Here is a 4,752-nt window from a genome sequence, read left to right as displayed (position 1 = left end):
CCAAAACATGTTCTTAAACCACCAGGGCCCAGGTGTTTTTTAGGAAGCCAACAACAATCTGTTTCTGTAACACACCAGCCAGCGGTTATTAAGGAGCCAAAAACCAATGTTCTGTAAAAACACCGGCCACCCCACGACGGTTTGTAGGAAGCCAAACCAAATGTTCTTAAAAGCACCCAGCCCCAGAGGTTGTAGGAAGCCAAAACAAATGATCTCTGTAAACACCTAGCACCAAGGTTATTAGGATGCAAACCAATATGTTCTGTAAACACCAGGCCCCAGAGGTTTAGGAACCAAACCAATATTTTTCATGGTAAACACCAGCCCAGCTCCGGGTTTTGTAGGAAGCCAAAACAGATGTTCTGTAAAGCATCAGCCCAGAGGCTTGTCAGGAAGCCAAACCAAATGTTCTGTAAACACCAGCCCCAGATGTTTGTTAGGAACCCAAACAAATGTTCTGTAACCACCAGCCCCAAGAGGTTTGTAGAACCATAAACCAAATAGCTCTGTAAACACACCGCACCAGTAGGTTTGTAGCGGAAGCCAAACCAAATGTTCAGTAAACGACCAGACCCAGAGTTTGTAGGAAGCAAACCAACATAGCTTTCTAGTCAAACCACCACCCCCAGTGGTTTTGTAGACAGCAAAACCGAAATGTTCATGACAACACCAGCCATCAGGAGTCTGTAGAACCAACCAATATTCTGTAAACACACCACCCCAGAGGTTTGTAGGAAGCAACGACCCAGAATGTTCTGTAAACACCAGCCCAAGGTTTGTAGGAGGCCAAACCAAATGTTCTGTAAACACCAGCCCCAGAGGTTTGTAGGAAGCCAATCAAAATGTTCTGTAAACACCAGCCCCAGAGGTTTGTAGGAAGCCAACCAGAATGTTCTGGTAAACACCCAGCCCCAGAGGTTTGTAGGAAGCCACACCAATGATTTCTGTAAACACGCAGCCGCGGGTTTGTAGAAGACCAAACACGAATTATTCTGTAAACACCAGCCCCAGAGGCTTTGTAGGAAGCCAAACCAAAGCTTCTGTAAACACCAGCCCCAGAGGTTTGTAGGAAGCCAAACCATTGTTCTGTAAACCGCAGCCCCAGAGGTTTGTAGGAAGCCAAACAAATGTTCTGTAAACCCGAGCCCCAGAGGTTTGTAGGAAGCCAAACCAAATGTTCTGTAAACACCAGCCCCAAGGTTTGTAGGAAGCCAAACCAAATTTTTCTGTAAACACCAGCCCCAGAGGTTTGTAGGAAGCCAAACCAAATGTCTGTAAACACAGGCCCGCAGAGGTTTGTAGGAAGCCAAACCAAATATTTTTGTAAAACCAGCCACCAGAGGTTTGTACGGAAGCCCAAACCAATGTATCTGTAAACACCAGCCCCAGAGGGTTTGTAGGAAGCCAAACCAAATGTTTCTGTAAACACCAAGCCCCAAGGTTTGTAGAAGCCAAACCAAAGTTCTGTAAACACCAGCCCAGGTTGGTAGAAAGCCAAAACCAAACTGTTCTGTAACACCAGCCCCAGAGGTTTGTAGGAAGCCAAACAAATGTTCTGTAAAACAGCAGCCCCAGAGGTTTGTAGGAAGCCAAACCAAATGTATTCTGTAAACACCAGCCAGAGGTGTAGGAAGCAAACCAAATGTTCTGTAAACCAAGCCCAGAGGTTTGTAGGAAGCCAAACCAAATGTTCTGTAAACACCAGCCCAGAGGTTGTTGGAAGCCAAACCAAGTTCTGTAAACACCACCCCAGAGGTTTTGTAGAAGCCAACCAAATTTCTGTAACACCAGCCCCAAGGTATGTAGAAGGCCAAACAATTGTTCTGTAAACACCAGCCCAGAGGTTTGTAGGAAGCCAAACAAATGTTCTGTAAACACCAGCCCAGAGGTTTTGTAGGAAGCCAAACCAAATGTCTGTAAACACCACCCCAGGGTTTTGTAAGGAAGCAAAACCAAATGTTCTGTAAACACCAGCCCCAGAGGTTTGTAGGAAGCCAAACCAAATTTCTGTAAAACACCAGCCCCAGAGGTTTGTAGGAAGCCAAACCAATGTTCTGTAAACACCGCCCCAGAGATGTTTTGTAGGAAGCCAAACCAAAATGTTCTGTAAACACCAGCCCCAAGAGGTTTGTAGAAAGCAAACCAAAGTTATGTAAACACCAGCCCCAGGGTTTGTAGGAAGCCAACACCAAATTTCTGTAAACACAGCCCCAGAGGTTGTGGAAGCACACCAAATGTTCTGTAAACCAACCAGCCCCAGGGTTTGTAGGAGCCAAACCAAATGTTCTGTAAACACCAGCCCCAAGAGGTTTGTAGAAGCCAAACCAATGTTCATGTAACACCAGCCCCAGTGTTTGTTAGGGAACAACCAATTGTCTGTATAAACACCAGGCCAGAGGTTTGTAGGAAGCCAAACCAAATGTTCTGTAAACACCAAGCCCCAGAGTTTGTAGCGAAGGCCCCAAACCAAATGTTCTGTAAACACCAGCCCAGGTTTGTTAGGAAGCCAACAAAACCAAAACTTTCTGTAAACACCACCCCAGGTGTTTTGTCTGAGAAGCCAAAACCAAATTGTTCTGTAAACACCAGCCAGAGGTTTGTAGGAAGCCAAACCAAATATTCGTAAACACAGCCCCGAGAGTGTAGGAAGCCAACCAAATGTTCTGTAAACACCAGCCCCAGCAGGTTTGTAGAAGCCCGAAACAAATTTGCTGATAGAACACCACGCCCATGAGGTTTTATAGGAAGCCAACAAAAATCTGTCTGTAAACACCATGCCCAGGGCGTTTGTAGAAGCCAAACCAAATGTTCTGTAAACAGCCACCGAAGGTTTATGCGAAGCCAACACCAAGTTCTGCTAACACACCAGCCCCTAGAGGATTTGTAGGAAGCCAAACCCAAAGTTGTATCTGTAACCACCTGCCCAGAGGTTGCGGAGCCAAACCAAATGTCAGCCCAAACCCACGCACCGAACTTAAAATACATAGGGTACTTGTTTTCCGATGCAATTTCAACTCACCAACGGTTTTAGTCCACAAAGACTGTGACGATAAATAGCAGACTATACCCTACCTGTATTACACCCTGCTCTCTAGCAAGAGTTCGCTGATCTAAAGTGGACAGGGGAAGAATGCGATCATGATAAGAGGCAAAAACCATAATCCTGTCACCACTTGTCAAATAATAGCTTCTTCCTCAATATTTAGTCTCTTGGGAGACCTGGCTGACCACCATGTGCAGCTTTATAATCTCTGCTATAACTTATTCAATGTTATTCACACATCGTGTTGGTAGGCCTACCAACGTAACATATCATCATGTGACTACACGTTCTACGTTCGATATGATGGCTTATTTTGTGTTTATCTATAATTTGAGCGCATAAAGGCAGGTTTCCACCAACATTTCTCGCTTAAGTTACCGAAAGTGGAGTCTAGGACGCAGATATTGGGGATCAAACATTTAATGCTGCAAACAGAAAGAAACAAGACAGGAAACAGCTTAGCTGTCAGAAGGATACAAAAACAACGTACGACCGTTAATGTGAAGCGGGAACAGCAGACTGAAGGCGACAGATAATGATAGGGAGGAAATAACAGGTGATTGAGTATAGTGAGTCCAAATGATCGCTGATGCGAGTGAACGAGGAAAGGCAGGTGAATAACGATGTAGGCAGGAGTGCGTAAAGCTGAGGAAATTGGTGCTCTTGAGCGCCAGGGGGGAAGAGCGGGAGCAGACGTGACAGTACCTCCCGGCGTCCCACCTGGGTGAGCCTGACGGGCCAGKTTGAGGCACAGGCGCTRGACAAGCTGACTGGGCGTAAAATCCCGACAAACTGGCAGAKGCGTCAGAGCCTGGCGAGCCGGCAGAGGCATAGGAGCCTGACGATCCGGCTGAGGCGTGAAAGCCTGCTGATCACGCCGGAACAATGGAGCCTGATGAGCCGGCTGAAGCGCAGATGCCTGGCGAGACGGCTGAGGCGTAAAACCCTGGCGATCCGGCTGAGGCCTGATGTAGGATGGGCGCCTGCCTAGCCAACCGGGGCAAGGAAACATCTCGAGCCAGCTAGGGCGTGGAATCCCAACGAACTGGCTTAGGCACCCCCGGTTCAATCTGCGGCGGCCCCCGGACCCGACTTCACCACCAACTGAAATGCCAGCACTCCCCGATGCTTCATTTGATGGCTTCCGCATTCTGTAAGGACTGACGCTGGAGTCTAGAGTCTACGGGGAGTCAAACATTTAATGATGAACAATCAAGAAACAAGACAGGAACAGCGTCAGAACACAGGTAAAAAAAAACAGCATACGAATGTTAATGCAGAAGCGGGGAACARAGCTGGACGACAGACAGATATAGGGAAGGAAATAACAGRTGATTGAATCCAGGTGAGTCCAMATGATCACTGATGCTYGTGATGAGGGAAGCAGGTGTGCGTAATGATAGTGGCAGGAGTGAGTAATGCTGGTGAGCCCGGCGCCCTCGAGCGTCARGGGGGAAGAGCGGGAGCAGGCGTGACACTCGCATAATTCATTTTACCGACACAAAAACACCCCACCWTGTCCAACGAAGAAATTGTCTGKTCAACATTCATGAAATTGTTYTGGGATTTCGTGTTTCCAGCAGCCATGTCATGTGTAAGTTATCTGCATGAAATGGTTGGATGGAAACCTGGTTAGATGGAAACCTTGTACCTCCAGTCTGGCATCAATCACTATCAACAGACATGAGAATAACCCATAACATTCAGCA

The 4,752-nt window shown here is 47.1% G+C and overlaps 1 pseudogene; it reads left to right on the top strand.

The window, feature by feature from the left end:
• The window catches only part of LOC112070723 (extracellular calcium-sensing receptor-like), a 38,178-nt pseudogene extending 34,144 nt beyond the window's left edge, over positions 1-4,034 (top strand).
• The last annotated feature ends 718 nt before the right edge of the window (positions 4,035-4,752 follow it).

The sequence above is a fragment of the Salvelinus sp. IW2-2015 genome, unplaced genomic scaffold (genome assembly GCF_002910315.2).
Source record: "Salvelinus sp. IW2-2015 unplaced genomic scaffold, ASM291031v2 Un_scaffold1405, whole genome shotgun sequence".
Classification (NCBI taxonomy): Eukaryota; Metazoa; Chordata; class Actinopteri; order Salmoniformes; family Salmonidae; genus Salvelinus; species Salvelinus sp. IW2-2015.
The sequence above is the reverse complement of the archived record's forward strand: the minus strand, read 5'-3'. Positions and strand labels throughout refer to the sequence as shown.